Here is an 8,692-nt window from a genome sequence, read left to right as displayed (position 1 = left end):
CTGCCTCGGTACCAAACCTCTCTGGGGCTCTTACCTTCCTCACAGGGACGTCTGTCTTCTCGCTCAATGAGCAGTGGGAAAGGAGAAAACTCCAGAGAGGCTCCACCTCGCGCTCACATACGAGACCCTGAATTCTCTCTCAGTCCTCAAGGAGACACCTCAAGAAGGAGACTCCCTGCAGCAAAGCCCCGGGGGTCTCTGAGATCCCCCTGCCCTGCAGCCTGTCCTCCCTGGCCGTTGTCGTGGACTCTCTGTGAGGTCACCGCCTCCCAACCTCCTTTCGCCAATCAGCTGAGTGCTGCAAAAGGCCCTTGTGATGTCACTGCCACCCCCACCCCTGCCCTGCAGGGCTCATGTCCTGCCCCGAGCCGGCTCCTGTGCGTGTTTGAGCTGCTCCCCCTGGGTCACCCCCACACACTCAGTGGTCGTGCAAGGGTTCACGCAGGCCACACGTGGAACCATCAGAGGATGCTCAATGTGCCGCACTCGGTTTTGCAGAGATTTGGAGACTTGAAGGCCAGAAGAGACTGTTAGATCATCTCATCTGGCCCCCCTACACATCACAGGCCTCCTGTATGGCGCAGTAGCGAGTTTTGGACCAAAGCAGACTCCAGAAAGGCATCTCATCAAGGGATGGAGGAAGCACCACTTCCCTTGGTAGCCTGGAGGAAATTGATGCTGTGGGGGGCAGGGAATTGACCCCAAGGCCACACTTGTGAGTCTGTATCATAACACACATGCACAACAGCACTGCGCGAAGTATGTACACGTCACCTTAACTCTGATGTTTCCTAACGTTTAAAGGCCTGGTCTCCAGGGTGTTCTTTGTGCTTCTAGATCTATTATGGGGAGAGATGCAATCATTTAGTTCAGAGTGGGAGCCATGTTAGTCTGTATCAGCAAAAAACAAAAACAAAACGAGGAGTAGTTCTGGCACCTTAGAGACTAACAAATGTATTTGGGGCACATTTGATGGTGTGGCTGATGTGATTAAGTCCGAGGATAGTGTCCCTAGACTAGATATGTGGACAGAGATGGCAATGGGTTTGTTGCATGGATAGGTTCCTGGGTTAGTGTTTTTGTTGTGTGGTTGCTGGTGAGTATTTGCTTCAGGTTGGGGGGCTGTCTGTAAGCGAGGACCGGCCTGTCTCCCAAGATCTGTGAGATTGAGGGATCGTCCTTCAGAATAGATTGTAGATCCTTGATCCTGCCCTGGAGATCTTTTAGTTGGGGGCTGAAGGTGATGGCTGGTGGCGTTCTGTTCCTTTCTTTGTTGGGCCTGTCCTGGAGTAGGTGACTTCTGGGTATTCTTCCTTTCAGCAGGTGGGGATTGTAGTTTGAAGAATGCTTGATAGAGATCCTGGAGGTGTTTTTTTCTCTGTCTGAGGGATTGGAGCAAATGCGGTTGTATCTTAGAGCTTGGCTGTAGACAACGGATCGTGTGATGTGGTCTGGATGAAAGCTGGAGGCATGTAGGTAAGTATAGCGGTCCAGGATAGGGTGGTGTTTATGTGACCATCGCTTATTAGCACTGTAGTGTCCAGGAAGTGGGTGTCTTGTGTGGCCTCTCCTTCTGCCCCTCCACCCCCACCAACATGATACAGTTCTGCGGTGACCTGGAATCCTACTTTCCACGTCTCCGACGGAAGGAATATTTCCAACACACCTCTGAACAACACACTAATCCACAGAGACCTTCCTACCAACACGACAAAAAGAAGGATTCTGCCTGAAGGTCGAAACAGCAGACTGGACTTCAACTCGAGTGCTTCAGCCGACAAGCACGGGCTGAAGTGGTCGAAAAGCAGCATCACTTGGCCCATAACCTCAGCCGTGCAGAACACAACACCGTCCACAGCCTCAGGACCAACTCTGACATCAGAATCAAAAAGGCTGACAAAGGAGGTGCTGTCGTCATCATGAATAGGTTGGAATATGAACAAGAGGCTGCTAGGCAGCTCTCCAACTCCACATCCTCCAGCCCATTTCCCTCTGATCCCACTCAGGGTGACCAAGAGAAACTGCACAATCTACTCAAGAAACTCCCTGAAAAAGCACAAGAACAAATCTGCACAGACATGCCCCTGGCACCCCGACCAGGGGTCTTCTATCTGCTACCCAAGATCCATAAACCTGGAAATCCTGGACGCCCCGTCATCTCAGGCATTGGCTAGGGGTGCTGGTCGTGCAGGGCCTGAGGAGAGAGTCGACATAGCCAGATAATCCTGCTGTCAGGTTGCCAATGCCTGAGATGATTTCATCGCAGTCTCTGACAAGGGGGTTCAGGCTCCAGTGCTCTGCTCTGTTTTCCCAGCCCTGTGCAGGGGGTTGTTTCCAGTTTCAGAAATGGGGCAATGTTCACACACTCCCAATGGGTCTTTGCATAAATCAGGCCCTAAGCCAGGGGCAGGCAAATTTTGGTCTGATGCCGGATCGGGTTTCAGAAATTGTACGGGACAGTTAGGGGAGGCTGGGCCTCCTCAAACAGCAAGGCATGGCCCCGCCCCCGCCCCATCCGACCCCTGCTTCTCACCCCCTGATGGCCACCCCGGGCCTCCAGCCCCATCCAACCCCTCTGATCCCTGAGGGGCCCCAGATCCCCCCCACCCCTAACAGCCCCCCACCACCCCATCCAACCCCCCTTCTCCTTCCTGCCTGCCCCCCAGGACCCCTGCCCCCTCCAACCACCCCTTCTCCCTGTCCTCTGACCGCCCCTGGAACTCCCACCCCCGACTGTCCCCCACCGCCCCATCCACCCCCTGCTCTGCTTCCTGACTGTCCCCTGGACCCCCTGCCCCATCCAACCAACCCTTCTCCCTGACCGCCCCGGGACCTCCTGCCCCCAATTCAACCCAGTGTTCCCCGCCCTCTGACCGCCCCGACCTCATCCGCCCCCCAGCCCCTGACCCCCCAAACTCCCCTGCCCTCTATCCCACCCCTCCCTCGCTCCCTGCCCCCTGACCGTGCTGCCTGGAGCCCCGGGGGCTGGGGGCGGCTGCCCCAGGTCCGGTCGCCGGGCCGTGCCACACAGAGCCCCGGGGCCGGCCGGGCTCGTAGCCCCACTGCCCGGAGCATGGGCCGGCGGCGCCGGGAGCGGAGGCTGCGGGGGGGGAACAGCAGGGTTTCCCCAAGACCGACCAACAGCTGTGAATGGTGTGGAGGAGAAGGTGTTGGTATTTGGTTGTGTATTGGTATTATGTGTATGTGTTGAGGCTTGTCGGGGCTTTGTGCTGGGGGAGAAGCTGAGCCCTGATTCGGGGCCGGGGCTTCTCTGACTCGGGGTCCTGTGAAGGGAGCCAGCCCGTCAGGCCGTGGCACAGGAGCCAGCAAACAGGGCTGTAAACAGGGGAGTCTGAGAGGGAGTTTGTCTTGTGGTGCTTGTTGGGGGTTTGTTGTTGCTGTGGGGGGTGGGGTTTGGGTGTTTCCCAGGTGAACAGGATTTAGGTGGGAAGGGGATGAGAGACACAGAGGCAGCAGTGGGAGTGACTCATGTCGTGGAAGACACAATGCAGACGACTGGCTGTGGAAGCTGCCGTATGTCCATGATCCTGGAGGGGTACCTGGTAAGAGTTTTGTCTGCATGAAATGCCGTCTGCTCGAGCTGATGGAGGAGAAGATCTGAGGTTTGGAGATGCAGGTGGAAAGTCTGGTTGAGTTTAGAAAGGGGTTTGAGCAGATGATGGAGCAAAGACATGAGGTATCTGAAGGGAAAAGCTCAGACTTGCAGATGGAAGCAGGACTGAGGAATTCTGAGGAGAGACAGCTGGGTGAGGAAAGTAGTCAGTGGAAGCATGTGACTAGAAGAACCAGGCAGAGGAAAAGACGGGCTCGTGAAGGAGAAATAGAGCTCAGGAATAGGTTCTGAGAGTTGGAAAATGAAGAGGAGGCTCAGCAGGTAGTCACTGAAGGTGGAGGGGCAAGGAAGAAGAGAAGAGCGGCTAGTCCTATAGGAAAAGGGGAAGAGTCAATGGAGACTACACCAAATATGAGCCCCAGGAGGATACAGGATGGGTTGAAGAGGATTACAAGGGAGAGTAGGAATGGAAAGAACTTGCAGCCAGAGGGAACAGGGGATAGACTGGAGAATAGCATCATCACCAGGGAAAGGCAGGGCTACGTGATCGGGGACTCTTTACTGAGAAGACTAGACAGGCCTGTAACCAGAGCTGATCCAGAGAATAGAAGGGTGTGCTGTCTTCCAGGTGCTAAGATACGGGATGTAGATCTGAGGTGGAAAAGGATCCTAAAGGGAGCGGGAAAGAATCCCCTATTTATCCTTTATGTGGGAACAAATGATACGGCTAGATTCTCGCTGGAAAGTATCCAGGGAGACTGTGCTAGGCTGGGGAAGACACTTAAGGAAATCAAGGCTCAGGTGATCTGTAGTGGGATTTTGCCTGTTCCTGGAGAAGGGCAACAAAGGCGTGACAAGATTATGACTATCAACAGATGGCTCAGGCAGTGGTGCTAGAAGGAGGGCTTTGGGATGTCTGGCCACTGGGAGGCATTCCTGGACAGAGGACAGTTCTCTCGGGATGGACTTCATCTGAGTAGGGAAGGAAATAGACTTCTAGGATAGAGGCTGGCACTACTGATTAAGAGAGCTTTAAACTAGGAATCTGGGGGAGATGGTTGGTTGGGAGATGTCCAGGTAATCTCCACGTCGGATTTTAGCCTTGAGAGGGAAGAAAACAAAGTAAGAAAGGATACAGCCGTGGGTAGGAGAATGGCTATAAGGAGGAAGGGCAGTGTGGATACCAGTCTAATAGGTTCTACTGGCCGTAGAATGACTGTGCCTCATTGGGTAAAGAACGTGAGCGAGGCCAAACAGCAAAAATGAAGATGTTTGTACTCTAATGCGAGGAGCCTAGGTAACAAAATGGAGGAACTAGAGCTACTGGTGCAGGAAGTGAAACCAGATATTCTAGGGATAACAGAAACAGGGTGGAATAGTCGTCATGACTGGACTACGGGTATTGAAGGGTATGTGCTGTTTAGGAAAGACCGAAATAAAGGTAAAGGTGGTGGAGTAGCATTGTCTATCAATGAGGAGGTAGAATGTAAAGCAATTCGAAGCAATGGAATGGATAAGACAGAGTCCGTCTGGGCAAAAATGACATTGGGGAAGAAAACTACTCGAGCCTCCCCTGGGATAGTGCTTGGAGTGTGCTAGAGACCGCCGGGATCTAATGTGGATATGGATCGAGCCCTCTTTAATGTTTTTAATGAAGTAAATACGAATGGAAACTGCGTGATCATGGGAGACGTTAACCTCCCAGTTATAGACTGGAGGACGAGTGCTAGTAATAATAATTGGGCTCAGATGTTCCTAGATGCGATAGCTGATGGATTCCTTCATCAAGTAGTTGCTGAACCGACAAGAGGAGGTGCCATTCTAGATTTGGTTTTGGTGAGAAGTGAGGACTTCTCAGAAGAAATGGTTGGAGGGGACAATCTTGGTTCGAGTGATCATGAGCTAATTCAGTTCAAACTGAACGGAAGGATCAACAAAAAATAAATCTGCAACTAGGGTTTTTGATTTCAAAAGAGCTGACTTTCAAAAATTAAGGAAATTAGTTCGGCAAGTGGATTGGACTGAAGAGCTTAGGGATCTAAAGGCAGAGGAGGCCTAGGATTACTTTAAATCAAAGCTGCAGAAGCTATCAGAAGCCTGCATCCCAAGAAAGGGTGGAAAATTCATAGGCAGGAGTTGTAGACCAAGCTGGATGAGCAAGCATCTCGGAGAGGTGATTAAGAAAAAGGAGAAAGCATACAGGGAGTGGAAGATGGGAGGGATCAACAAGGAAAGCTACCTTCTTGAGGTCAGAACATGAAGGGATAAAGTGAGAAGGACCTTGCAAAGAGAATTAAAATCAATCGTAAAAGGTTCTATAGCCATGTCAATCAGAAGAAAACCAAGAAAAAAGAAGTGGGACCGCTAAGCACTGAGGATGGAGTGGAGGTCAAGGATAATCTAGGCATGGCCCAACATCGAAACAAATACTTTGCCTCAGTCTTTAATAAGGCTAATGAGGATCTTAGGGATAATGGTAGCATGACAAATGGGAAGGAGGAGATGGAGGTAGATATTACCATATCTGAGGTAGAAGGAAACTCGAACAGCTTAATGGGACTAAATCGGGGGGCCCAGATAATCTTCATCCAAGAATATTAAAGGAACTGGCACATGAAATTGCAAGCCCATTAGCAAGAATTTTTAATGAATCTGTCAACTCAGGGGTTGTACCGTTTGATTGGAGAATTGTGAACATAGTTGCTATTTTTAAGAAAGGGAGGAAAAAAGTGATCCGGGTAACTACAGGCCTGTTAGTTCGACATCTGTAGTATGCAAGGTCTTGGAAAAAATTTTGAAGGAGAAAGTAGTTAAGGACATTGAGGTCAATGGTAAATGGGACAAAATACAAGATGGTTTTACAAAAGGTAGATCATGCCACACTCAACAAACACTCAAGACAACACACACACAACCACGTCTCCCACAAAAGACACCACATGACACACAATATCTCACACACACAAACACATCTCTCACACATGCCGACACACACTCACACACACATGCACACGATGGCTCTCACACACGCCGACACATGCTCACACGCTCGCGCATGGCACACGTCTCTCACACACGCCAACACGCACACACGACACATGATGTCGCACACACGCCGACACACGCACCCATGCCAAGATACGACGTCTCTCAAATGCCGACACACACACACGCCGACACACGACGTCTCTCAAACACGACATCTCACACACACACGCTGACACACACAGACCACACACACATGCCGACAGACGACACTGACACACACGACACCAACTCACACACGTGATGTCTCACAGACGACACCAACTCACACACACGACGTCTCACACACACGAAACTGACAAACACAGACGACACACGACATCTCACACACACACGACACCGACACACACCACAGTCGACGACTGACACACACACCTGCGACACGACATACGACACGTCACACGACACACAAGACGGCAGAGGACACGACACCGAAATCACAACCCTCGAGACGACCCCCAGCGGGTGCGAGAGCGGAGCGGGGACGGGCGGGGTGAACTCGGTCTCTGGGCGGCGCGTGGGGCCGGTGTGGACGGGAGGGAAGAGGGCGGCAGGGCCGAGGGCGAGATTCCCAGCCCCTGTCGAGCGCTGGGGAGCGAGGGCTCCGGCTCGGCTCTCGCAGCGGCTCTGGCGAGGAATGGTGCCGGAGCTCTCGCCGGAGGGGAACACGGCAGGAGGGGGCCTGAGCCGCTTGGGCCTCTTTCCAAGGAGGCGGAACCAGGCCTCTGCTCTCTGCCCTCTGCAGACCTGGCTGCGAGGTCAGTGCTTCCAGTTCCTCGTCCGCACTCGCTGTCGTCCTCCTCACCGGCCGTGGGCGTCCTCGCTGGGGACGGGGCTCGGGGGGGTTAAGCCTGGGGAGGGGCCAGAGTCTCCTGAGCAGAGTGACTCTGTGGGGTGCCGTTAGAAAAGGGGCTTTTTGGTTGTGATGCTCAAGGTGTAACGGGAGGAGAGTGGAGGGCGGATCCCCGCCGTGTGGGAGAGGCAAACAGAGGAGCCTACGAGACGTTGCCGACTGAGATGGTCACTTACTTGTTTTTTCCCCTTGTGCTGGGTTTAGTACCAAGGAAAAAGAAGTCAAGCCTCAGAGTCTACTGCCCTCATGCGACGGAAAGTGAGTGAGAGCAGCGAGCCTGTGACCGTTGGTGATGCCAGGCAAGAGGCCACCATCTGGGAGCCGAGCAATCGCCAGTCTCGGTGAGGTAAGTGTCTGATTTGGTGAGGACTCTGCTCACACCCCACCTGAGTCCGGGTAGGGAAGCCCCGTAAATTAGGGTTCGGTTTGTAAGAAAAGGCTCCTGATCAGCTGTGGTTACGAGGGAGAAAAGGTCCCATTTTCAGAGGCTGCTCGTTTCTCTGGTCAGGAACGGTGTCTTCTCCACAGCTGAAGGTTGGATCCAAGAGGATGACTCCAGGTGGTGAGTGGCTTGCCCTGCTCTCATGTTTCTCTGTCTTCTCTTGTGTGTTCGCCAACTCTCTCTCTCTCTTCTCTCCTCTTCTCTCCTCGTGCTGTGTCCCTTCACAGGACACGGGTAGGTGTGCATTCCCACAGGTGAGGTCTCGGGAGCCATGGAGAAGTCGGAGCGGAGGAAAATCATGCCGGGCAGTGGGTGCGAGCGTGGAGCGGTGACTGTCGGGGTTAACTCTGTCTCGGTTCATCGCGTGGGGCTGATGCGCGGATGAAGGCAAGATTTCCAGCACCAATGGAGCATTGTATAATGATAGCCTACGCGATGTGGCCCACTGAGATGGTAACTTCTTTGTTTTTCCTCCTTGGTCTGCGTTTAGTACAAACAGTTGACTCCTCTCATTGGATGGAAAGCGAGCGAGAGCGGTGAGCCTGCGAGCACTGTTGATGCAGCCAGGAGTCGTCCGGTTGGCAGCGGAGCAGTCGCGAATGTCAGTGAGATAAGTGCCTGATTTGGTTAAGGCTTTGCTCACGGCCCGCCTGGCTCCAGGTAGGGACTCCCCATCAGCTGGGGCTGGGTTTGTAAGAAAAGGTTCCTGACCAGCTGTGGTTAGGAGAGAGACAAGGTCCCCATTTTCAGGGGCTGCTCATTTCTCTGGCCAGGAACG

The 8,692-nt window shown here is 53.0% G+C and overlaps 1 long non-coding RNA gene across 2 annotated transcripts; it reads left to right on the top strand.

The window, feature by feature from the left end:
• The first annotated feature begins 2,962 nt into the window (after positions 1 to 2,962).
• Positions 2,963 to 8,196, top strand: LOC119564993. 2 transcript variants are annotated; one of them, XR_005223727.2, is made up of 4 exons: positions 2,963 to 3,563; positions 7,677 to 7,818; positions 7,958 to 8,034; positions 8,142 to 8,196. It is a non-coding gene; the product is annotated as an uncharacterized LOC119564993 (long non-coding RNA). The 2 variants fall into 2 exon arrangements; XR_005223726.2 differs by lacking the exon at positions 2,963 to 3,563 and having other exon boundaries at positions 7,312 to 7,818.
• Positions 8,197 to 8,692: the final 496 nt, after the last annotated feature.

Source organism: Chelonia mydas, unplaced genomic scaffold (assembly GCF_015237465.2).
Source record: "Chelonia mydas isolate rCheMyd1 unplaced genomic scaffold, rCheMyd1.pri.v2 scaffold_59_arrow_ctg1, whole genome shotgun sequence".
NCBI lineage: Eukaryota > Metazoa > Chordata > Testudines > Cheloniidae > Chelonia > Chelonia mydas.
This window is presented reverse-complemented; position numbering and strand designations above follow the sequence as displayed.